The sequence below is a fragment of the Sturnus vulgaris genome, chromosome 3 (assembly GCF_052056855.1).
Source record: "Sturnus vulgaris isolate bStuVul1 chromosome 3, bStuVul1.hap1, whole genome shotgun sequence".
Lineage (NCBI taxonomy): Eukaryota > Metazoa > Chordata > Aves > Passeriformes > Sturnidae > Sturnus > Sturnus vulgaris.
This window is the reverse complement of record NC_142245.1, coordinates 32,183,560-32,210,906: the sequence shown is the minus strand read 5'-3', so window position 1 is coordinate 32,210,906 and position 27,347 is coordinate 32,183,560.

The following is a 27,347-nucleotide window of genomic DNA, read 5'->3' as shown; positions in this document are numbered from 1 at the left end:
AAACAATCTTTACATGTTTTTGAGGTTGCATTCTGGAAAGCAGTGACTTTGAGAAGCTCTGAAGGGTTACAGATAATTCACTAGAAGATGGCTCTTGGCAGAAGAAGCAAGAAAGCCTAACCTATTCCTCCTGGTAGATAATTGAGGAGACACGGAGTAGCAGAAATAACATTTCCCACTGGCATGGCATTGACAAAACACACATTCAAAAGGGAAGCAGAATGACTTGGAAAAGTTCAGAAATTAGCTACAGAAATTACATACAATCTCTAAGATATTAGCTAGGATAAGAAATTCTTCAGGATACCATATAATTTGTCTGAAGAAATTTAGGGACACTATGATATTTTAATGTTCTACTAAAGAAAAATGCACCCAATAGCAGAAAGGTCTATTACCCCACAAACAAAACCCTAATGAATTCCAATCCAGAAAATGAAAGTCATAAAATTCAAACTGAAAGTAAGATGCAGGGGTGGGGGCTTTTTAAGATTTCAGGAAAGAAGTAACTGAAATCATTTCCTGAAAAAAACACTGAATTTGTCATCACTTGGACTCTTTACATCCAGTCTGCGATAATTGCTAAAGTACGTGGTTTCGTTTACCAGAATGTACTGGGTTTGATAAGTACTGGGAAAGAATAAAACTGTCAGCTGGCCAGGCATAGCTCTGTGTGTTGGGTTTTGCAAGTGATGTGACGAGATCAGCCACTGTGGTCCTTGTGGCTGCAACAGTCAGATCTTGTACTGCATTTTCCATCTGTAATTCTGACAGTAGCTTTCATAAGCAGTCAGTGAGCTGGACTGACCCACTGTGACTGTGACCAGAGAGTCTCCTTCCTCAGTGCCTGATCAAGGCTAAAACCTTTGTTGGCATTGCCTAATGACCACTCTTCTTTTGAGGGGACAGATAATGAGAAATGGCCTCTGTGAGATTTCTACACAGCTTCCAAGCTACTTAAAGTTTGGCATGTGGGCAATCCTGGAGCCAGAACCAGAGTCTCAGTGAAGTTTTCCTTACATCTGCTGGCACTGATTTTATCATCCCTGTGCTGTGTTCTTTAGAAAACTATGCACAGGGTGCAATGTGAGCACCAACCTTTTATATCTGTCGAGGTGATGACTCAGAAATATACTGCTTTTCACTAGGGCCAGCAGTAGATGTAGAAAATTAGGTGTATAAACAATAACTATTATCAGTTTTGAGGTGTGCCTACAGGAGAGTTAGGTCCTATCAGGAACTTCAAAGAGACAAGAAGAACTTATGGTATAAGCAATAGGAATGGAGAGTTCCATACTTGACTCCAGCTCTGAGCTTTGCTATTAATGGTCTTTGATTGCATGCATGTCTGTCTCTATGCCTGGACTTCTGCAGCAGTAGAAAAATTGTACTTCCTGTCTCCCACCTGTATCTTTACAGATTCCCAAATCCAAGGGCTGTCTCTCTCCACCTACTCTTGTGTAGTGCCCAGCAAAGAAAAGTGCTTTTGAGCTTCTCAACTAATTTTCTAAAAAAGTGTCTAATAACAACATCCATGTCTGCTGAATATGGTCACAATTTAGGAAGTAAAGTGTGTGGTCCTAGGTGAGATTTTGATGGAACCAAACAGATTGTACTGATGATGGCTAAATGTTTACATTTCATTCTATCATCACATTCAGTAAGATAAGTTCTTCCAATATCTAAAAGATATATCATTCTCCCAGTCTGCTCTGTAGTCTGTGGGCTCATATGGTTTTAAATGATTCCAACTCTCAGAACATCGTCCACTAAAGACAATTTCTTTCTTCCCTCTTTGACCACTCCTCTCTTTCAGTACACTCTGTTCTTCCCTGCTTGTGTTATTTCACTATAAGTATTTGAGTCCTGCCTGCTACAGAGTGATTTTTGATTTTGTGTTGTGTCCAAGTAGAAGCTTGCTAGCCTGCTATGGAAATAATTGGAAGTTTTTGCATTCTTTTCTGTGAGCTCTTGGACTAGGTTCACTCAAATTTTCAGTTTACTTGTCTTATCTTTAGCGCTGAGAGCTGGATTACTATGGCTGGCAGGTATGGAGACCAGACTCCTTCCATAACACAATCATCTAAGAAATACACATTTTAAAGCTTGCTTAGAAGCTAGTGAGGAGGAAAAATAGAAGTGAGATGAGTCTGGTACAAGACAGTAATACTGGTATTCAAAACCCCATTTGTCTACTGCTAATGAAAATAATGGTTCACTAGAACATTTACAGGAGCAAGAAACACCACATCTCACATGCTGGGAAGAGAATGGCATAAACTGCTTCTGGAGAAAAGATTGAGATGCAGTGGAAGATTATGGGTAGTGAGCCATCGGTTATTAGTGAATCCTTTCATTTATCATAGAGGATGTAAATATTCCACCTTAAATAGCAGAACACCATCAAAATATCTACCAAATGCTTGAAAGACCACGAAGGAACATACTACTTGACACTTCCTGAAGCAGTTGCACATCCAGAACAAGGCAGATTGTTGAGAGCTTGTCTCTTGACACTCCTGCTCACAGGGTCTTCTGAAGTCAGGCTCTGCAGAGCACAGGTTTCCCTCTGGGTATTACTTCTGTATTCCAACATAACCAGCTGATTCTGATTCAGCAGTGGTGGCTTCCAGAAACAGAGGGAGTGCCCATCCATCTCTTGACAGGTGCTGAATAGAAAAATGAAAGTAACTGAATAAAAATCCCTGGAAACAGAGATGGTGACAGCAAAAGAGGGGAAAGTAACTTTGTTACTCATCAGGCTATTACCTTTGGGAAGGAAACCGTGTAATTTAATATTCCTCTGGACCATTCATCTTCATTCTCCTAACTTGATATCAATAGCTGCCAGGTGGTGCCTGCAGAGGCCATTCAAATCAGATTATGTTATCATAGTTCTCCAGTCATCTCCAAGAGCAGGATCATGATCATGAGGAGGAAATCTAGTTATTCAGGTACATGTTACCTTATTAAAAGTTTGAGCAAAGTACATTGAGCCATTATAATGGGATTAGGGTTTGAGTTGTGTTCTCATGGTTGCCATGACTATGTGATTTTGGTATTGTGCTGTGGGGCTTGGAGAGCACAGCTCCACTCTGGACAACTGCAAATAATCCAGGCCATCATCGCAGAGGAGTGGACACCAGCATGGACTGTGGCCAAGAGCATGAAGCTTGTAAAGATTATATTTATGTAGGTACAAATGCCTGAGGCAGAGACTGAAGGAGAGGTGTGGAAGGATACCAATGCCTACTCACACTAAGCAAAGCAGCAGTCAGGGAGAGCAAGAAGAAACAGCTTTGATAAACCTTCCAGATTGTCTCTCAACACCCATTTCCAGCCTTTTGCTTCAGTGTTAACACGTCGCCCCAGAAATCCAGTCTTTTCTCATTAGTGCCACCTGTTATAATAGGGTATGAGGAACGGGTTTTTCTCCATTTGACAGGAGTTCACGGGGTTTGATGTCCTCCTCCACATTCTCAGTGAATAGGAACCCACATAACAACAGGCACTGAAAGGTGCCACTCAGATATAGACAGTGAAGGACAAAAGCCAAGGCAAGCAGGAGGAGCAGACTGTGACAAACATCAGCTTCCTGAGCTGCTTTTGCAAAGAACTGTCTTGCCCCAGAACCAACAACACAGCATTTTTTACTACTACAATTTGAATAGAACTACTACAGAGGTGAGATTCTCTGTCTAGGATCTACTCTTATAATTCAGCGACACACCAGCTCACCCAGGAAATGTTATTAGTGATGACCCATGGACAAAATGGTCAGATTCTCAAAAAAATCTTGTCTCACTGTAGGGTGCAAGTCTCTCCGTGAGTCCTGAGTATGTTTGAAGCCATATGCCTTTTATTTTAAACTTTGCCTTTTAATTTGTTCTGGTCCCACCAGCCTTAAAATGGTTGGTCACTTCTCACATTTTAGTCCCGTGACTGCTGCATGGGTAGCACAGGAGACATTTCTAACAACAGGGAAAGCAACATGTCTTTTCCAGCTACTCCTGTGCCTGGAATAACACTGACATTTTGGGACCACTTAGTAGGTTCCTATTCTTAATCTCCCGACAAGGAGTCAAAAGTACCTTGTCAAAACTGACAAGGGGTAGTTGTGGCCCCCTCAGAGAATGGCCAAAGCTGACACGTCTCCACACATACTTTCCCAGGAAGGTTTATGGCACAAGGCTCAGCCCTTTCCTGTTATTACTGCAATCCTAAACTCACATGGCCAGCACCAGCCCAGATGTGTGCCTTCTGGCCATTCCCAGCTTTTGATGGTATGTATATACATCACTGAATCACACAGAATCACAGAATGACAGGATATGCTCAGTTGGAATGTGATCCATAAGGATCGCTGATGTCCAACTCCTGGGCCTGCACAGGACCATCCCCAAGAGTCATGCCATGTGCCTGAGAGCATTGTCCAAATGCCTCTTGAACTCTGACAGGCTGGTGCTTGACCACTTCCCTGGAGCCTGTTCCAGTGCCCAACTACGGGTAAGAAAAAAAAGTTTTAACACCTGCCAAACCCTCCACATTTATATATGCAACTGCTGGGTAAGGAAATGCTGGCATTACTGCAGTGCCCAGGCAGAGAACAGAACACACCCCTATCCCTTCCCTGATTCACTAAATATGCAGGACATTGTCTCTCCTGATCTATCACTCCACAGTTACAAGAAGTGTGACAGGTACTGAGGTAGAAGATTGCTCCCCTTCTGCATAGGGACCTGAATGAAGACAAACTCCTAACGTGCATCTGCAAAGTGCTCCTGGACTTGGGATTAACTCCTGGAAAACAGTTACACACTTAAAACCTTCAGCTGTCATAAAGCCTTTTTCACACACTCCCTCCCTGGATTGTTCTCCAAACCTGTCATGTGCTCAGGGATAAATCCCTTGATGAAGAGATTTACTTTTTTTTTCTTCTTCACATTATTTTAATATATTTTATAATCATTTTAGTCAGCATTTTTTCCTTTGGTAATGCAGATGTTAGATTTTGGAGTGGTAAGAATACCCATGCATCCATGAAATGCAATAATTTCTGTTATGGGTTAAATGGGTACAAACAGGCAGTGCAGATTTGCCTAGGACAGGACAGGATTCCCCTCTCCCGGGGACCCAATGACTCAGGCAACAAAAAAAGAGGCAAGGAGTTGCCCCATCCAGGGTCTTGGCATCAGTCCAGGCTCTTCCCATCTTGTCCCAAGGGATCCATTCCCTAGAGGTGTGTGGTGGAAAGAGCAGGGCAGGGGAGCCCTATGGAGATGGCTGAAGGGTGACATTCATCCAAGGTGGGGAAAGCTGGACCCATTAGGTCTGAAGAGACATGCAGGCTCCTGCTGGCTCTCTGCACAGGGCGCCAGCCACAGCGGGCTTCTTTGTATGAAATCCTGGCCCCGCTCACAGACTACCATGTGTCCAAGAAAATCCTCTTTTTTCTCATCCTCCCTCTCTCCACAAAGAAATTCTTCCATGGAATTTCTTAGAATCCCAGAATGTTGGCCATTCAGCTGAAGTTTCTGGCCGCAGCACAATTATAATTGGTCTCTCATGGACAGGCTCAGCACGGAGGCCAAAAAACTGCAAGGGTTATTAATGACTGAGTTCCCTTCTACTTCCTAACAACCAGACAGGCAGGAAAGCTAGAGGGGAACACTTGGGGCTGAGCCACTACTCTCCTCTCACACACACTGTCCTGGTGCTCCAGCGCCTTCTTGCAGACACAAAACCGTCCACAGTGCAGACTCCAGATAGCACTGAGAGTTGTGAAAAGCAGATCAGGCATTCAGAAGCCCCTCTGGTGCTCAGAGAACATTTTGGGGCCTTCCCCTGCAGCTGCAGTGCACATCAGGGTGCAACCTTTACAAAGGCACCTGGTTTGCCACAGGCAAGGCTGGAAGGATAAAGAGACACAGCTGGAATGGCAGACTGAGAAAACAGTCAGACAGAGATCCTTCTCTCTCCACCCCTCAAATAAAAAGACTGTCTCAGGAGAGGTTCAAACTGAGCAAGAATCATATTATTATGATTATTACATTCCCATTTTACAACAATCACATGGCACAGTGCCAGCTGGCACTGGGAAGCCATTGCTGCTTCTCCTTCCTTGCCTGACAAACACCGTGACAAGAATACAGTCCTTGTTAGGTCGAGAACTGAAAAATGGGAGAGGAGAGGCCAAAAACACCTCCTTGAACAATCACTGACAAGTAAACAGAGCTGCACTTGGGAAACACATATTTTAAACATATCTTCCCTGAGGTTTTTGGGGAGGGGAGCTTGATGCATGGGTTGGGAAGGTGTGTTCACACTCAGGCATATTTCTGTGGTGTCAAGCAGGCTAGTGGCAGCTAAGAGGAGCGTCCGTGATGCCTTCATTTCACAGGGGAAGATAAAAGTCCATGAAGCTGAGAATTTAGGGACTCATGCCAACATAGCAGCTTGGGTAAATTTGGACTGGCACTCCATGCTGGTCACGGCTGTGCTCAACCTTTGATAAGGGTTTTGTCTCACAGGAGCTCCTAGCAATCTATGGTCATTCCAGCAAGCCATTCTCTTATCAAAGGTCATGTCAAAAATCTGGAGGGAAGCAGGCCTAATAAATGCAGATGACATAGAGCATTGTTTATTCACATTAATGTTCCTAAAATCATACCTCCCACTGACTAAACAACTGTATGGAAGCACTGGGAAAAACTGTTGTTGTTTCATCAGCAAAATTGTGCATGTCAGATGCTGCGGTTGAGTAATTTTACACTTAGTTTTGGACAGGGGAGCTAGCACTAAAGGTTTGGAAGTAATAGATTTCAGAAAGACTTGTGCCTAGTCCTGAACGTGAACCACTTGTACCTATAAGACAATCTAAGGGAACTGTTACCACGGCAAGTTATTAGGTTTGTTCAAATGTGCATCCTTTTCCCTGCCAGTCTGCCAGGCCAAGACATTAAATTCTGGTAGCTGAAACACTGATTTCACCCAAGCAACATTTGCATCAACCCACCTGAGCAAGGCAGGACAAGATTTGGCCTGTGCAGTCTCTGGCTGGTTTGATAAATATGACAATAGCTGTGTTCTTGTCCTGCCCTAACTTTCCAGGGCTGGCCAAGAGCCCTGGGGATGTAAGGGGGTGTCCCACAGGGGACATTTATGTATCAATGTTTGGCATCTCCTCCCTAGAAATAATTGCCCAACTATTGTCCCTCCCTGCAGTGAAGGTCCTATATTTGATCCCATTTCTGTCACACTTTTTATGACCTTTAGCAAATCTCTTCATTTCTGCTACATCTGAGACAAGTTCATCTTCATCATCGTAAATAGGCTGGGACTCAGATGAAGCTTCATGAGTGTCCTTGAACAAAGTCCACCAACTGCTGTCTCTTGAGCAGCCCTCCCTGAGATGGCAGCAAACCAAATCAGTGTGCTGAAAGTTCCACGGCCCCTGTGATCCACTTGTAATCAAAAAGGCAGAGACCAAGAAGGGGTCCATACCTCATTTCTAGTCTGCAAGGCTCAGGAGGCTGGTACAGACTCCTGTTCAGCTCTGCCTCTCCTTCTGTCCTTCCTTCCACAAGAGACTGATTCAGGAGAGTAAAAAGGCTCTATGAAACAACAAGTAAATGGAAGAAAAAGACATCTCTGGTGAATATCCAAAGGCATTTGTCAGCAAAACCCTTTTAGTGGCCAGTTCTGCCTCCACCTTCCTCCCCAGAACAAGCATCCTCATAAAAGAGGGCTGCAAACAGACTATGGCTATCAGGCCTAAGATCACAGCATGGCTTCTCCACAAAGCATGAAAGTGAGAGAAAAATGGGAAGGGAGGGTAACAGCTAATACTCTCCAACAGCCTGTCCTCTCATGCTTTAGTAAAACTGGTGCTGTGATCTTGCAAGGTAATAAGGAAGACAGAGTGATTTGCTACTATCCACCCTGTGCCCCTCCTATGGTAAGATTTAGATTTAGCTCTCAGTGACCAAACACAGCTGGTGAGAGTGACGTAGCTCTCTGCCTGGATCTATTTTGGCTTTACTTGTTCCTCCTCTCTTCCCTCCCACCTTGCATTTCCCATATGTAATTTGGAATTTTTAAAAATCAAATTTCCCTGGTGATGGGTTTGCATTAATCTTGGGATACGTTTGCATTGATATTACTCTTAGTTTCTTCTCTTCCTCAGACATAAAATGTTTTTGCACATGGATGGGGAATCATTTTTTCAGGCATGACATTCAACCTAGATCCAGCTGAACTAAATACATGATTTTTATGAGGATGCATATAATAGCTAGGCCACGAGTAAAAGATGGCATGAGAGTTGTGGGAGGTTGTCCACACCTGGCACGCACTAAAGCCCTTTCTCCAAGCAGCATAATACTCTCCAGTGTGTACCACTCAGGTGGATTACACAGGGAAAGAGAGGGACTGGAAAAAAGGCCAGCCTTCAAACATGAAATTGTGGCACTCTTCTTTTGGAGCAGGAATGGCTGGTATGAACAGCTGGTTATTGTAGGCAATGTCCCAGCTTCCCGGTCTCCAGCCCTGGTGACCATGGGAGAGAAGTGCAGGCTTTCTGAATGACCAGGGCTTTCTAGGTACTAAAGAGATTTGAAGAGTGTGGATAGAAGTTGATAGTGAAGGACCTCAATTATTCAGCCCTCAGTTTATCACCTCTGCTGAGCCCACACCAAAGCAGCACTTCCTGTCCTACCTATGCCTGTAACTCTTTTCCTGGTACCCAATAAATACTCATCAATAACAGCACTTAGTGCTTTGTCACATGTTCTGCCTACTAACCCCAGACCAGAAAATATTTGACCCTGAGTGATGTTTTCTTTCTCCCCAACCGTACTTTGTAGTATCAGACTTCAATCTACGTCCAACTCAAACTGAGCTAAAGAATGTGTTGTTGCTAATGTATAACCAGGGAGTGTGAAGCTGCGTGTGAGAACAGCACACACACCAGAGTCAGAACAACAGCAAGCACATTGTGCTGCTGCAGAGCATTGTTTGATGTACTTTCTGCAGGACTGTGTCTGGAGAACTCAAGTTGAAGCTAGCTCCAAATGCAGCTGCCTGCCTGTTCCAGGGCCAAAGCACATCATGGAAGAACTGAAGACTCATCCCTTCTAGGTGTTTGGTTTTAATCTGGACTGCTCAAAGATGCCTAAAATCTGACTAATACCAAATCTGTCTCTTGCCCCATGCCACACTGTCTGGAGACTGTCTGGGAGGAGATTTAACAGCAAACTCCCTGCGTCTGTGGACCTGGCATCAAACCTTGCCTCTCCAAAGCTCGATTTGCTAAGCCTGCTGTTGGCCACATCCCGTTCCTCTCACACGCAAAACTTCTGCTGTGTGATGAGCTGAGAGACATTGGGGCAAGGGAGCAGCAGCTTCCAGGATGACTTCAATGGTGTGTTATGCACGAAAAAGGCACTTCCTACATTTAAGGATTGCAAAGGCATATGTGTAGTCATTTAGCGGGAAGCATTCCTGCAGTCCCATGAAGAGCAAGCTTATGAATACACTGCATTCCCTGGTGCCAGCTAACATCACCAAGGCTTGACAAACTGGCACCTGCTCACAGTGGGCAAAGGTGGTTCAATTAAAATTCCCTTGGATCAGCTGAGACACTCCAGTTTGGCAACTGGCATGGTGGTTGTGAGGCCAGCGTGGGTGAGTGGGTGAGTTGCAGCAGCACTGCTGCAGGCAGCACAGAGGATCCCCTAGGCAGGAGAGGCTGCATGAGCCAGGTCAGAGATGCCTCCTACAGCTACAGCAGCTACCTCAGATGCACTACATGCTTCCACCCACCATGGAACATTTCCTAATACCTTCTGACAAACCCAGCATGTTGCCAAAGGAGAACAGACTTTGCCTGCAGCTAGAGTGCCCAAATCCAAAATACGTGCCACAAGCCAGCGTGTGCGAGACCAGGCAGAGGCAGGGAGATTTTGCACGGTGTATCCAGAGCAACCAGATGGGACAGTTTTCACTCAGAACAATGAGTGAAATGATGGCAGGCCAAGGTGGCTGATGGCGAGCTCAACCCTCACACAAGAGGAATGCAGCATGAGGAACCTGCCAGGAGCACTGAGCAAGGGTCTCAGAGGAAATGAGAATTATTTTTGTGGCTCAGGTGATCCTCAGAGGCATCTCAGGATGTACTCAGACTGGGAGCAGTCTCTGTGTCCCATTGACTATTGGTGAAGACACATCTTGCTGCATACACACGACCACAGTGTGCTGCGGGAGTCCTGCTGCCCCTGCCAGACTTGCTCTGGCTACAGACTGTGTAGAGACTCTCTGCAGAGACTGGGCCTGGAATGGGACCCAAATTTTGACAATCTACCCAGGATAGTAGGAGGTCAACCAGCCCCTCACTTCTCCATACTGCCAATTTTTGAGCTCTTCTACAGGTCAAGCCAAGAAGGGTCATACCCTGAGGTGTAAAAAGGCTCAGGCAGCAGCCCTGCTGATGACTGAGATGTCCACACAGGAGACAGGGTTGTGTGGAAGAACTTGTATGTGTCATGAAACCACCTATGGCACAGAACAATAACGCTGCTACTCTCGAGGCCTGGCTTCTGTCCCCAGCTTTGCCATGGCCTTCACAGGGTGATGCTGGGCAAGTCATATCCCTTATCTGTGCCTCCATCTGGGAAAATGTTGCTGCCTTGATTTAGAAGGAGGATAATGAGGACAGATCTTTGGGCCCCAAGGCTGAAGTCCCTGCAGGTTCAGACTGAGAGCAGATGAGAACACTACCTTTGCCTGACACACCACCAGTGTCATGTGTCAAAGATGACATCATGGCATGTGAACAAGCATTTACCCTCAGAAACAGAAAATAGCAGAAGCATGTGTAATCATTTGCCTTTCATGCCAACATATTTTCCTTATGTAAAGAGAGGCTCTGGCGGCCCTAAGGAGGCTGAGAGATGCCCGTGCTCCCCTGCGAAGGTGGAACTATCAGGCAAGGATGCCAGGGTACCCGCCTGGGTAAATTTGTGCATGCACTTCATGTTGTAATAGACTTTAGTATCTGATAACAGAGCCCTGCTGGAGTCTGGCATGAGGACAGAAGGAATCAAAGGTCATGCCATGAATTCCAGTTATGCTGATAGGCATCTATAGTCAGAGGAAGGAGCTCAAGAACAGGAACTTTAAACTGGTGGGGAGGGTTGAAAAACAGAAGCTGGTTCAGGGATGACAGGTATGGGTCATTTTGGATCCCACCTGGACATTTCGTTGCACATGTTTGCTAGGGACATGGGACGGTGTTTTTCCTGATGGAGTGAACATGAACTCTGCCATTACTAGCTTAACAGACTAAACACACAGCAATAAATGCATTAAATAACTCGCACATGTCCCTCCAGAGGCCTCTCCCTCATGGAGGAGCTGATTCATGACACGGATGGGCTGATCAGCAGATAGGTAGCAGATGCAAACATGCAATGTGTACCTTGCACCAGGGAACCGTCTGCACACGGAAGCAGCTGAGAATGGATATGATAGAGCACCAAGTTGCTCTGCTCGCTGCCTGCTTTTGCCTCGTGAGTCTGACGCTACCACTCACCTTGTGCCTTACTCTAGCAGATGCCTGCGTGGCACAATGCTCTCTGGTGCACACTGGGGGCTGAGAGACTTCACACAAGGAGAGAGACTCTGCAGCTGTGCACAGAGATGGTTCAGCAGTCCCTGCACAGCACAGCTCTGTGCTGGGATTTGGAGGCAGGAAGAGGAATTTTAAGTTCCTGTGGTACATCCCATAAGAAACAGAGGGATGGATGGGATGGGATGGGATGGGATGGGATGGGATGGGATGGGATGGGATGGGATGGGATGGGATGGGATGGGATGGGATGGGATGGGACAGAAATGAAGGGTGGGGAAGCGGAAGAAAAGCGCCTAGTAAGTGACTGACACTTCTTGTTGTATTGCAATAAATTATTTATTTCTTCTTATTCTTCAATGAAAAGATTCCACTGTTTTCACCGTTTCTCAACATTATCCTCCAGCTTCAGACTAGATGTGCTCACTCTGCCTTTACTTTTCAAATCGTGACTTCTGTTTGGGTTCACCTGCTTCATGGCTGTTGCTTTTTGCCTCATCACAGGTACCAACAAAAGCTTTGATGACAGTCTAAAATCACTTTTGAGACAGGAAAGATCTGGTAAACAGGCAGGAGGTCAAAATAGAGGTGCAGCATAGGCAGGGACAATACAAACTGTTAGCGTGTGTTTTCATCAGAGCATCTTTTTTCCTTACTCCTCTGTTGTTAGTGGAACACATCAAGTAGCAACAGAAGTTACCTTTGAGGAATTGCACGAGGAGTTGATTTTTAGCAACTGAGTAGTCACAGATCCAGACCACTGAAAGCTGGTCCCAAACTCCTGGAAAACTCATGGGGAAAATTTAACAGAGTTCAGAGAGGCTTGGCTTCAACTTCATAGAGAACAGTCTAAAAGTGAAACACTGGGTGCATAAAACCCCACCCATTCAGTAACTACAAGGAAACTGGACTAAAACTGATAAATTTCAGCTTCAGTGAACAGATTAAATCACCCATTTAAATTAGTAAGCAGGAGAGCTTATTTTTAAATATTAAATAAAACCTCTTTTCCATTTATCCTTTTAATTATTTTCCATAAAGAAAGGTTGATAGTCATCAGACTGTAACCAGAAAGACTCTGTTGACTTAAAACCACATACACTCTATCTACTAAATTACTGTTACCAGCAGACAGTTTTATCTACACAAATTTATTTACAGCTTTACATGTTTTATATCTTGATTATCACAATTTTCTATGCTGGGAAATAGTGAATTATGTATCTTTAATTTGTTATAGGATGACTGTTTATCTTTAGAATTGATTCATATCAGGCTGCAATTGGAATGAATTTGAATCCATTAAAAATCCCTAAAAACATTCATATTAAACTATTTGATTATTATTTAATATTTATTATTTATTATATAAACCACCTTAATTGCAAAACACAAAATAAAAATTAATATTAAACAAAAAAAGTTGTATCATCAGCTAGTGAGTTAAATAAGTTGTTCCAGGATACCATATACCCCAATACTGTAGATATGCTCGATCCTGTTTGCTCATCCTCATTTTCCTCATAGGTCAGAGGAGAAAAACAAGCTTGCCGATTTTATTTTTTCAAACTTCATTACGTTTCTTAAGTTTGAATAAGCAAATAATTGAATTTAAGTTGTTGAATAAAGTGAAATGGAATAAATAGTCATCTTCTACTCATGGAAGAGCAATTAGTCTCAAAAGTGGATTTATCACTTATCTAGCTTTGGTTCCAGGTGCTTAGGCAGTGTTTAAGTTCAGCTTTCTGAAATGTTTTGGCAGGAAGCATGTGTAATTCGATATTTAAAAAATAATCAAGACAAAGAGATACTTTTTATCAAATATACTAAGCATCCAAATACAGATGGCCATTGTTCCACATTTAAATAGCTCTATTTCAAAAGACAGAAAATATATTGACCTTATAATTCTAAAAATTATTAAATGTCTGACATTGTTATCATAAGCCATCTACAATGGATGTTAAGAATAGGATGGAACTTGCATTTCCTACACAGAGACCAGTCTACCTTAAGCTTCCACTAGGAGACTGTGGGTGGCTTCAACACCACAAATCATTGCCCCAGAGACAAAATTTCCACCTGGGAATTACAAGTATCCCCCAGACAGAGCTGGACAGATCTGTCAGAGTGGTCATGTCCACTTGTTTTTTTATCCTCTTCCACCCAGCCTGCTTTTCCTGGTACAATCACAAAAGAAGTCTTTCTATACTGGTTGCAAGACTGGAGGAAGACCCTAGACAACATGAACAGAGCATAAAATTGATGCTGATATGCCTGCTTGGATTGAAAAAGCACCTGAAACACCACCCTGAAGATCCTGCACCCCTGACCTCTCTGTCCACCCTAGAAAAGTAGTCTAATCATGTGGGAAAGAGGCAGCCCCTCCTTGTGGGACACTGTGAATAAGGCTGACACATGCTGCCCTAAAAGGTTGCAATAATCTTCTGTTGTATTGCCAGTTGACATTAATTAATTAATTAATTGGCTACTGTCTTCTTTCAGAATTGTCTTGACCAAGCAGTATCTGTTCGTGATTTATATTTGGCACTTCCCTGATAAAAGTTTTTCCACTCTAACTCAGCTTGAGCAAGACTTGCCTCTTCTTCTTCATGCCAACTTCACTGAAGTGTCTCATCTTCCTGCTTCTGCCTCTCTTTGTACTAAATGCCATGGGAGATGCAAACGGACAATCTTTGAGCCACTAGCCTGTCTGCTACTCTTCCCATCACCAGCACTCAGTGTGTCATCTTGCCTGGTGGCAACAAACATGTCACCATTAAGAGGAATTGCTTCAGGGTCAGATGCTCCTAACCTCCAGCTTCACTGGCTTCAATGAGATGAATCTCTGTTATGCCAGCTGAGGATCTGCTCCTTCAGGAAAACAAGGCCTATCAGAAAGGCTGTACAGGGAGGAAAAACAGGGTTTCTTAAAAGGTTAGCTAACACTGCTTTAACTAAAGCCCACCACAGCCCAATTTCTGGAGGCTTATGACACGTAAATCTTGGATTAGCTCAATATTCAGTAGAGCTTTGCAATCCACTCGTAACATTTTCCAGTTCAGTGTGAAGAATTGGGCCTCTCATGAGCCTCTTTTCAGCATTTCTCCAAAGCTCTATATATCCTACTCCAGTGAAGGATTTGGAGGAGATGCATTATGAGCAGGACACTAATCTGCTCCTCACTGTGGCGTGTGAGGAACAGAATCTCAGATGGCATCATACAGCATTTGATCCCTATTTCATCCCTAGGGTAACCTGGTGGAGACTAGTGTCCAGCCCTTTCAGCCCAGATTCCAGCATTTAACTGCTAGAGATGCTCTGGTGTCAAGTTTCCACAGATGATTTTAGGTGTAAGAATATATCTAGCTCTTAAATTAACTTGAATGGAGAAGGCAGTTTGCTGTCTGGAACACTGCTGTCAATCATTGCTGTTCAGAAATTTTTTATACATCTCAGGAGTCGTGATAGAGAGAAAACCTGAAGCTCAGTCTGTTAAGGAATAATGAGGCTCACATTTTTCATTTCCACGTTCTTTTTTTCTTTTTTCTTTCTTTTTTCTTTTTTTTTTTTTTTTCTTTTTTTTTTATAATGCCTGAGAGGTCTTCTGTTTGCAATTCAGTGCAGGCTTCTGGCTACAAGAAACAATTAACCATGCCTTCAATCAGGACGGAAACAGAAAGGTACGGAGAGAAGATTAAGATCAAATCCCCAAACATAAAAGGAAATATAAAGCAAAAAACTGAAAAGTGGAACGGCATGCTTCATCTCTATCATTGATAAAATATTTTGCAATCCTGGAAAACTTAATAGCTTCTTTGGCATAATCTTTATGACCTTAAAGGGGTGATAAGGAAGGTAAAAAAGTGTTTCTGAAAGGTTATGCGTTTTCCTAGTCAACTCATATTTTCCTTCTCACCTCCAAGGCTAATATTCAAAAGGAAGTTTGACATTATATGGGTTGTGTCAGAACTTGGAAGCTGTTTATTTAGCTTCTCCCAAGATACTACCTATGGAACTTTGCAGAGCAGGGCAAAAAAAGGAGCCCTGTCAAGTGACAATGGCATCAGAAAAGTAAAGGGTCCATAGCTCAAACTGCTCAAATTTATTAAAACAAAATAGGTCAGTGGAGTTGCCTAGAGGGTTACATAAGGCAGAAAGTAGCACTCCACAGGAGAGGAGAAGGGAGTCTGTTAAAAGGCAAAGCCACTCCAGTTTGTTTATGGCCAGAGATAACTGTCTTGTGGTGTGTCTGTTCTCCGTAGCTGACAGAGTAAATCACACCCTTTATCTCCACAGCAGATGAGAATTTGGACTGGGCTGTTGTTTTGTGAGCTGTGGATTAAAGCAAATGGAGCTGTTATTTATTATTATGGCTAGCATTATTATTTTGTTCCTGCCATCTCTGCATTTCAGTCTCTATGTAAGGAATTTCACTACAGTGGTTTCTTGCAGGGAATGTTAGGCATTATAACAGCAGTAAGGATAATAGCTTGATCCACCTGAAAAGAAAGGTGGCTGGGCAGTTGCATACAGGCAAGGAAAATGATCAAATGTGCTTTGGATCATGACATTCTCACTCTAGGCTGGAGACCAGCACAAAGTCGGATATGACATCTGGGAGCATGGAAGTGCCTGTGGCCTGTGGTACTGGGACACATCTGTCCCAGTACCAATCTCCCTCTGTCCTGCCTGCTCCTCCCGTGCCAGAAATCCAGCTTCCTACTTTAAACATTGTCCTCTGTATCCCAACTTCCTGGTCCTTGGTGTAGACAGGCATCTCTTGCAAAGATGTTAGGTACCCTGGAGCTCTCACATCTCGGTAAGGGTATTCTCTCTTTCAGGTACCCAAATCTCAAGTATTTATCCATCAAAAGTGGAAGCCTGCTGTTCCTTTTCATGTCTCCTCTTTGGCTCCTGTGGTACATTGCTCCTTCCTTTCGGCAGCTTCAGCTCAGTGACGGGGCAGAGCCACTCGTACTGAGAGCTCTTCCCAAAATCAGGCAGCACCCAGGTCCCACTGAAGCTCATACAATCAGAGAACACCTGATACCACAGAAAACATGAGTACTATTTTTCATGTTTTCAGGTTTGTAAGAACAAAGGAGAACTCTTTGATAGTTTTTAGACTGTCTGATCCAATGACACCTACTGAGTGGGCCATGACCTAGGAAGCTTCTCAGCAGCTTCAGGAACAGGTTCCTGGGAGGAAACATGAAACACATACCTTTGAGCCATTTGCTGGGAGCTGGTCAGGGGAACAAAGGAGCTTTATCTTCCATGGGAAAATGCTGAATCATCAAAACCCACATTTTTCATAGGGGCACATCAGTTTTCATTACATTTTCAGGAAGAGGTTTCTCTAATGCAGGGTAGAAAGTAGAGGTTACTTTTATTTTTGTTTAGGGCAGAGACTTGAAAGAGACAGGCAGGGATAAAAGGCTACAATCATATTCAGTCCACTGGACACACAATGTGAGAGTCAGTTCAAGTTTTGCTCTGGGCTGGATCTGCTCTGAGCAAACACCTGCATGCTAGAGAATAGCTGGAAGGGACAAGGGTGTAAATGTCTCCCCTTGCATAATTTTTGCAAGACACATTTGAAAAGGCCTGGGTCTGTCCCATGTCAGAAAAGCAGTTCTGACACCCTGCAAACATCTGTACCTGAGGATTTGACCCTCCCAGCCAGATGAATGGTTTACATTCTCCTACACCTCATCTGCATCCTTCCAACTCACCAAGCTGCAGCAGCATCTGTGCCACGTGTCAGGGTCACATCCCTACAGGAAAAAAGGGGATAAGACGCGAGTCCTCTCCTTCCCTCAGAGCACTGCTTCCTTTCTTTCCTGTTCAGAAACTTTTCTCCTTATCAGCCAACCTGTGCCACGCCAGCATGGAATAGATTTTTGGCTGCGAGTGCACTGGCTTCTTTCATGCTACACCTATTTACCCCCATAGAGGATGTGGGCCCCTGGAACACAGTAAGGATGCTCCCACCACAGCACTCAGCCCTTTCTGGAACAAGCTCGCAAGAGCACTGCACGCTTCTCTCCTGATGTGTCAGAAATGCATCTACCTCCCGCTGCAACATCCACCTGGACAAGAATGCTGCTCTTTAGGGTCACTTTCTTCCCCCATCAAGTCTGGCCCTGTCTTGTAGGATCTTGTTGCTGGGTGAAATGCATTTTCTTTTGCCACACAGCCTTTGTTTGTTTGGCTCTGCTCTTTTTAAGGGATCACCCACAGCACACACAGCTCTGACCTTGAGGTCTCTTCCTTTTTGGTGCCCCTGGAAGTGTGTCATTTTCTGATTAATTTACACCAAAGCTCAATTCAAAAGGGACCTGATATACGTGTATCTTTTTTAGTGGGCCAGGTTTTGGCAAAGCAGAAATCCTTTTCAGGTGCGGCAGCTCTGTTCTCCTAACAGGTGGGTATTTCCACGACTAGTACAAATATTCATTCCTCCTCACATGTGGCTGGGAGCCTTAATTCCTGGGAGGGAAGAGCACAGCGTGACTTGTGTGATCCATAGTGTTACAGGCCTTTGAAACTGCATTTTCTAGTCCTTCGGCTTCTCGCTGGCTCCAAGAGGCCAAAATTTAAAGCAGGTCTGTGCTCTAGTGAGTAACTGATGTAATTACGCTCACTTGTTACAAGGAGAAGCTTTCACAAGAGGGGGAGGCGGTGGCCCCACGCCAGGAGGTGTGTCCCCGATGACAAGCCGCGGAGCCAATCACAGCCCTGAAAGATCATCACATTCATACCAAAAAGAAAAGAAACCGCCCCAGGGTATTTATATTGAGGAAGGAGGGGGGGAAAAAAAAAAGGAAAAAAAAAAAAACTGCTGGCAAGAAAGAGAAAAAAGAGACTGAGAACCTGCAACTTTGTTAACTAACTCTGCCGCTGAATTGAAAAAGGCCAGGCCAGGCTGGTCCCCCTACAAATCTTGCTTCCTATCCCCTCCCCTCTTTCAAGCACCTTTGGAAATCTGTCTGTAAACCGGAGTGAAAAGTTCAGCGGCTTGGAGTGGTCCTCCTCTCCCTCTGGCAGGCAACCTCGTGAGCCGCTGCCGGTGGGGCTGGCCTGAGCAGAGCCCGGCCTGAGCAGAGCCCGGCCTGGGGAGGGCGAGCCCCGGCAGGCAGGTGGGCAGCGAGCCCTCGATGCCAGCAGGGCAGGGAGCAGGAGCCCCCGGGATTAATAATTACCTTCCCAGCACCCAGCACGCTGGCACTGGGCTCCCAGCTGCCCGTACCTCTGCTGAATAGCCAAGGAAAGAGAAGGCAGGTTTAGCTTTAACCAAAGGGTAAACGGTCAGCACTTACAAATGCTGAACCACCAAAATCCAGCCCGCCACAGGTTATTTATTCCACTTGCACAAGAGGACTGTGAGGTACAAAGGATGGGAGGGCCCGTGATAGCCTACAAACCCCATTTTCTGCCCCTGGCCTGTTGGATGAACCAGGGTAAAAAATGCTTTCCTTCCCTGAGCGGCGTTTCCTCCTGCCCGCCCTCCCTGCTGCCTTTCTCTGTTCTGACTGCCTGTTCCCGGGTACAGACTGTCTCTGACCGCCTTGTGCGGAGCCTCGCACAATGGGGCTGTAATATAACCTCAGCGCGAACGAGCTGCCATTAATAATAATAATAAAAACGCCCATCACACCCTACGGCAGCTGCGGATAGGGCCGAGCAGCAGCCGCAGCCCCGCTCCCCCGTGGGAAAGCCGTGTCCCCCGGGAGCGGGAGCCCCCTCTCCGCCGCCGCTCTGGCTGCCGGGGGCAGGCTTTGCCGGGCTGGGGAACACAAAGGCTTTTCCCCGCCCGGGAAGCTCCGCAGCGGGCCGGGCCGGGCCGGGCCGGGGCGAGGCGCGGGGCTGCCCTGCCACCTGCCGGCTGCGGGGGCTCCGTGCGGGCCGCGGGCACGGCCCCCACCCCGGCCTGCAGCCGGACCGGACCGAGCCGGGCCCCGCGCTGCCCCTCGGCCAGGGCACCGCGCCCTCCGCGGCCTGGGGCAGAACTGCGGGGCCCGGCGCTCTGGTAACCCTGCCCGGGACTGTCCAGCCTGCGGGGCCGCACAGCTGGCGAGGGCAGAGGCGCTGGGGCAGGCGGTGGCCTGGTGGGGAGAAGGCTGAGTGCTGCTCTGCGATGGTTGGTGCTGCCTTGCTGTCAACCCCGGCTCTTTGTTCCCGCTCCTCCCCACCTCCCGCACAATCGTCTGACTGTTTCAGGCACGCACAGCTCTGGCTAGTCAGCCCCTCCCCTTGCAAAAAACAGGAGATCGAGGAAACTCCTCTCCATCCGATCGTGTGAGAAATGGGGAGGAGACTTTTCCCATGCCGTACTGGGTTGTCAGTGGTCGTTCTCTGTAGGGCTGGAGAACCTCTCTGGCTCCGAACCAGGCAGCAGGCCTGCATTGTCAGCTGGCCAGTCTCTGATGGCCATGCAGTGTGGTCATATTGGGCTGGGCAACTGCTGGGCTTCTGCTGAAACACCCAAAGTGGTAAGGGTGGGAGAGGGGAGAGCAGAATGGGCACATCCAGGTGGGAGCTTTCAGTCCAGCAGGAAGCCTCGGGGGCTAATTGCAGTGCCTCTCTTTTGACAGGGGTGATGACCTCAGTGGAAATATGTGGGCTCAGTCTAAAGGTGCCCATCTTGTAGAACCTCAATAAGAGAGCCCACGTTGTGGGGCAGCCATGCCAGATGTCAGGCTTGCTGTCACAGCCACTTTGCCAAAGGTGGTTCTCTGAACAGCATCACCTCCCTGCCCTGCACTACAGTCCCTTCTCTCTCTTCCCATGAGACTTTCGGGCTGTCTCCTTTTAACATCACTCCCCCCTTTTCCTCACACTAAGACTGTAGCTCGCTCTCTGTCTCAGTAAAGACCACCCATTGCCATGGTAACGTTGCCTCTTACAAAGTTGCAAGCAGACACAAAGGTTTGTTTCTCCCCTGCTTTATAGCCCCCCATCCCTTCATCCTGGTTAATAGGCCAGGACTTTGCTTGTAGGGAGGGGATGGGGGGCTCTTGCATTTCACTTTCATTGAGGAGGGAGAAGTTATTCCAACCCCTTTGCTCCACAAGTGCTGAAGCCTCTGGTCACTGAAGGGAAAGAGCTGTCATTCATGGACCACCTGAAAGCCCCTGAAGGCAATGGTGCCTCAGGTGGAAACTGGTAGTGCAGATACTGGTCCTGCACTGGGAAAGAGTAGCTGCCAGTTAGACGGGACAGGGCCCATGGAAGACAAAAGAGAGGAATGAAGACCTGTATTTCATCCACTCAGAGCAGAAAAAGCCTCTGCTCTGGTTGTGTTCTGTTGCTGCCTCCCTAAGCAGCTCTGGTTCTCTTCCCAAAATTATTTCTTCAGCTTATGAAGCTAATTGGCCTGTCTCCAGGACTGCTGGCACCCCTTGCTGCCACAGCCACATCATGAATAATGGTGTGGTACTACTTACACAGCAGTACCAGCAATTTAATACTAGCACCCATGGTTCACTGCAGCCAGGGCTATGACTGCACTGTGGACAACAGCTTATATTCATCAATCTCTTGTTCACTTTTCCTTCCCTTCTTACTTATGTACATCTCCCTCTTCTCTCCCAGTGAATCTGCAGCAGACCTTTGCGATGCTGAACAAAATTTTCTTTCATCCTTCTTTTTCTTCTTCTTTCACTTCTGTTCACATCTTTTCTTCTCTTTCACTTTGATCAAGATGTTCCTTCTCCTTGAAACTAGTGAAGGATTTTCCACATCTCCTGACCTGTTTGTCAGTCTGGTTTCTCCCAGTTTATATTTTTTGTTGTATAGTTGCCAAACTGGACTGTCACATGTTCTCTTACCTTGCTTTAAGTACTCCATAAGTCTTCACCTCTTTCACATCTCCCCTCCCCTGAGTTAAACTTACCACCATCACCACTGAACTTCTCTGCCCTAACCAGTCTCTGTTTCACCCCACCATGTTTTTCTAGGGGTGGGTTTGCAGTCATAGTGTAAAACCTTGGGCCACTCTGCTGCTGTCAAGTGCTGTGGCTTTGCCACATGCTACTGTAGTGCATCTGTGCCAGACTTTTGCACCATAGCTGTGCAGGAGAGCTCAATGTGAACACCAGGAGCTTCCCATCAAATGCTGTTGCTTGCAAATGGGCTGCTGAGCCTGCTGACTGCCCCAAAGCAGGTGTGTGTTTACAGCACCTGAGAACTGGCTTTGAACATTCCTATATAATGCAAAGATGTCATAATAAAATAACAATTTTAAAGGCAGCTGGACTAAAGAGAAAAAGGATTGGTATCAATAATATTTGTGCTCTGGCAACCCTGAGAGAGACAATAGCATGGAAAGGAAAGGAATTCTCTCTCCTAATGTATTTTGCAGCAAATGGAAGAATTTGAGAGGAAAAAAGAACTGATGCCATTAAAGTGAAGAAAAGCAATAGAAACCATTCCTGATACACAATCTGGACTCATCCCAGCATATTTCGAAAAAATAAAAATAAACATGTAGGCGATTCCAGGCTTTAATTATCTTTGACAAACTCCACTGTCAAAGTCCCTCTGATTGACTGCAAATTTTGCACCCTTCTGAGCATGAATGAGAATTAGGAGGAAAGCTACAGTAAATGAGGCTGTAGCAACAATGGACTTTCCCAGAGGCTGAGAAAAGTCCACAGAGAGGAAAATCTGCCAAGCCAAAAGTGCAAAGGCACCCCTGACCCCACTGCTCTTGTCCCTACATGTTTCTTCCTCAATGAGGAAAACTGTAAACTCAGCAGCACCCATGACAATCACCAGGGTCAAATCCAAACATGAATTTTTTTTTGCAAGTCAGAGCTTGGCCTAAATCCTTCTATAGTCCACCCATGTTCCAGCCATTGTTCTAGTCCAAAAGTTTACCAGTGCTCTGCTCTAGTCTTCTGCTTATTCTCATAGCCCTTTTCTCTAACTTTTATTTCCATTCTAATATTTTCTTGAGATTTTGCCAACATTCCAACACACTATGTCAGAAGCATCCACTCCATGCTAATTTTACAGTCATGATCTTTTCATTACTGTCTGGTCTCCTTCACTCTGACATGGATGCTGGAGCTCTGGCCTTTCTGCAAAACTCAGGCATTGCCATGGTAGCTGACCTCTACTGGGGAGTGCTCCTCCCATGGGATTTTATTGGAATACTATACCTCGGGTACAGAGTTCTAGTAAGCACCTTCTGCCCTCCCTGTAGTCACAGGGACAAACACACACCTCTACAAAAAGCAAGACAGACTTTAGTTGACCTGAGTATTTCTCTGGATGATAATCTCTCTTCATTGACTATAAAGTAAAGCCAAGGGTTTATAAGCCTCTCATTTTGTGTAAAGTGAGCTGAATTCAAGATTTTTCGGACACTTGTTATTTTTCCATAGTAGTTTTTCTTCCTCATAACAGGTCACAAGACTGTGAGAAAAGCCTCCCAAGAAAGAGGATACTTTTTCTTCCCATCAAATGCTGTTGCTTGGCTCCCTAGCCTAGCCAGAGTTCAAATAGCTACTGCTCTCCCAGGGCAGTGAGCCTGGCAGTGTCCAGCTATAATGCTACTCATTTTTAGGCAGGACATACAGGACTTGTATTTAATTCAGGTGGGCTCTTGCACTCACCAGCTAGAAATTCCTTAGTGTAATCCATATTGTCCTAGACTCCTAGGATACCTCTTGCATGTACAGAGGAGAAATCTACATCATGCAGTCTGAGCCTGGATATCATAGGCCCCTTTCTCAGGATTAGCCAGCACAGCTCCAGAGCTTCCAGAGAGGCTGTGCTGATTTACAGCAGTCAAGGAGTGAGCCCCTTCAATGCAATGCCAGCCCTTAACTTCATAACACAGGTCACCTGGGCTGCTTGGAAGGCTCACAGTCCCCCTTGGGCTGTCTCGTTCACTTCTGATTCCTTGTGGAATGGTTATGGCTGGAGGAAAGTTGCAACCATGAAAAGGCAAATACTACCACATAGTATTCTTTCTAGCTTTGACAAACTTGTCCCCTCCTATGTTGCTCGAACAAACTCCCAGACGTGACAAGATGCTATGGCCCCCTCTTTCCGATTTTTCAGACCTACCCTGGGAATCTTCAGAACCCCATGGTAAACAGCAACATAAAATATTCAGTCATCGCTGGGCTAGAAAGGTCATTGTGTTCTGCAGGAGAGAAACCATTCAGCTTGTGTATGGTGGCACCCCCAAAAGCATGGATAGGCTGCACATCCAGCACGGGTGTTCAGAAGAGTAGTGTTTAAAGGACACTGATTTCTGATCCTTTTCTTAATCACCTCCTCCCATCCTGTATCACTGACTTCCCCAGAGCTGCCTTTCCTCTCTACCTTGCCTTGTCATATGCACAGACCAGGAAAAGGCATTGGACTGTCCAAGAGTTAATTCTGTAACTCGATCCTCCAGGATAGATCAGATCATACCTGTTTCCTGAGAATAATTTTTACTGGTTTGTAATATAATCATTTGGCTTGTTCTCATCTCAGTGGCAGGTGCATCTCTGAGCAGCATGAAAAGATTTCAAGGTTGGATACTCTGATACTGCTTCTACTGAGCTCCTCTTCACATTGAAAAAGGCAAAAAGTGCCTTTCTGTTCCCAGGCATTATCTCTTCAAATACCTAATTAGAAATTATATAGAAAATTGAGACTTTTCTGAAGGTGTACAGCAGAAGAACAAGAAGCAACAGAACACGTTGTAGCAAGAGAAAATATAATTAGATATTAGGAAACATTTTTGCACAATGAGGGTGGTCAAACACTGGAACATGCTGTCCAGAGATTGTGTAATGTCCAGCCCTGGAGATCTTCAACTGGACAAAGCCCTGAGCAACTAGATCTAGCTCTGAAGGTGGATCTAACATAAATATTTGCCATGCTTTGAGCGAAGGCTTGGACAAGATGACCTCTAGAAGTGCCTTGTAACCTAAATTATTATATGAGTCATGAATCTATAATTGCAGGAGCAAGCTGTGCTTCCCTTTGTCACAGTACCCTATGCAGTACCCTGCAGCAGCTTCAGAATCTTCTCTGCCAGTTCATGATGTCTCAGCCTTGAATCACTAGAAGACCCTTATTAATGAAGCTCAGATGACTTCCAGTATAGCAGAAACTTAAGACTGCTCTGACAGTTCTCATTGCACACCCTCAAGCCATCTGAGCAAGCCAGAGCAGGGAATGATGGAGTCTGGATTGACAGCATATCTTGCACAGGGAAGAACTGTGTGGGTCATACTGCCCATTCACATGTCCCTTCAAATGAAGGGACCAGTGGTCTGCATCCTTTCCTGGTGAAATCCTGTGACACTGTAGTTTTTTAGACATACCTAGAGTCCCTCTTTGCAGAAAGAAATGTTTAACACGAGGGGCACCAGGTCTCAGAGCCACATCATTCTCAGGATTATTTTGGAGACACACTCCCTGATAGTTAAAAAGGAGAGGTAAAAGACAAAGGCTAAGAGCTCCATAAGTGGCCATGTAGAAAATCCTTCCAGGGTTGCTCTTTACTGTTGCCTAAATCTACTCCCTTTTCTTACACCTCCTACCCTTCAAAAATGAGCCAGATCACCCCAAAGAGTTACGATATACTACATCCGAATGTGCCTCGATTTTGTAAACCCTTAGTACCACATTTTGCTTAGGTTGTCATGCTGTGGTAAAAAAAAATATTTTTGCCCTCTCCTCAGTGTCTCCAGAGCACTTGTCTCCAGGAGCAGCTGTAGAAAAGCGAGGAAAAGTGGGGAATGCTAGATGCTTGAAAGGTTCTTGGGGTATGGGAAGCAAACTCAAGTTTGGGGTTTGGACATGGATGCAGATGAACACATATATGTGCATTTATGTGTACACCCCGTTTCCCAGCCAGCAGCATGTAGTATGTTTCCCCACTGCAACAAACATCCTCCTCGGAGCTGCAGGTGCTGCTGCACAAGCAGTACAGCCCCAGAGACATTATTGAGAGCAACTAGTAGAGGAACATAAGCACCTAGCTGGCTTTCTCCACAGAAATTGCCTTTTAGCCACTGACTTCTCAACCTGATCCTCAGGGAGATTTATAAAATACCTTCAAAGAAGCTGGGAGCTAGACTCCACAGTACTTCTGGATGGCAAAGCTCATCAACTCCGTAAATGCACTATTTTATTACACAGTATTTCTTATTTCTCACTGCTTCTCATCCCTCACCATTTTACAGGTGCTAACCACCTTTTTTTCAAACTGCCCAGTTGATTACCAAACCCAAACTAAATTCAAAACATTTTTTCTCAGCCAGTCCTTTCCAGGAGTTCGCTGTTTGTCATTCGAAATTGAAAAGGAGGCTTTTGTGCCCGGAAGTTTTCCCACTTTTTTTCAAAACATGTCACTGTATCAAAAGAAATTGGTTCTCCCTACAAGCCTGTCTGCTTCATGGCTGGTAGAGCATGATGGTTGCACCGAGATAATGCTAGTGCCATGGAGAGGCTGTGCTTACCAGAGGAGACAGTGTGACTCAGCTGCCAAGGAAGGCAGATGAGTGAAGAAAACCTTAATTTCCTGATCAGGCCCAAAACTGTGACTCAGGCAGAGATGCAGACACACAGTGGGGAGGGAGCAGGCAACTAGGGCAAAGGAGCTGCCAGCATATCACACGACTTGGGGAAATGTATCCTGTAATGGGAATTGCCTCAGAAACAAGGGCCCTTAGCCATTTTCATCCAACCCTCCTCCAGCTAAACAGATTATGATGGAAAAAGAAGATGACACAAATGGCCAGAAAGAATTAAATGATCCCCGAGTAGGATAAATGATCTGACTAAATTGTTGGTGCTGTGGGATGCAATCTGTTTAGATCTGACAGAGATCAGACCAGGCATGCTACTTACCATTCAGGGCCTCTCTGCATGCTGTAGAATACCAGCAGACACTAATGGGAAGTTCAATGGCTAACATGAAATGAGCACACACACACACAGAGTATATAATAAAGCAGGACAAAAATCAGAGCTGGTGTCTGATGTAAGCATGCACAGCTCAGACAAGAAATCAATACATTCCTGCCTAGTCACACAATGCTAATGGCAAGGTCCCAATACATGGCAGTCATGGAGGATTTAATTACCATTTCTGCATGTCTGCTGGGAAATGCACAAGCACCATCCAGCAGGAACTTTCTCAAAGAGCTTGAATACCATTCTCTGATTCAAAGCACTAGAAAGACATGCTAGGCTGATAGCTAAGTAAGCCATAATGGGATATGGAGCCTTTCACCTCGAGGTCACCTTCTAGTGACCCATGGTTATTACCATCTGATTGCTGTTGCCTGTGTGAAATGAGGTGAGGAGCTTCGACCAGTTCCTCATGGCCAAGTGCCTCTATCACACAAAACCTGATGCTGAGGTTGGTGCTAATTGGCCCTGCTGGTCACCAGCCTCTCCGCGAAGGCTGGGGACCCTGGCTCCCTGCTCCCTGCTGGGGGGCATCCCTGTCAAAGACATCAGCCCAGTGCCCCAGGGCTGCAGCTCCGATGGTTGGGAAGGCTGGAGCTCTTTGAGGGCCCTTTCCTGTTGGCTAGGCTCCTTGGGAGGAGGACAATTCCTTCTTTGTGAAGAGAGGGTTTAGGAAGGGCTTTCTCCTTTAAGACTGGGAGAAGCCCCCTTTCAGCAGCTCTCCCAGCCGACACACAATGGCTTGCCACCTCCTCGGCTGCACAGAAATGATAATCAGAGGTTCAGC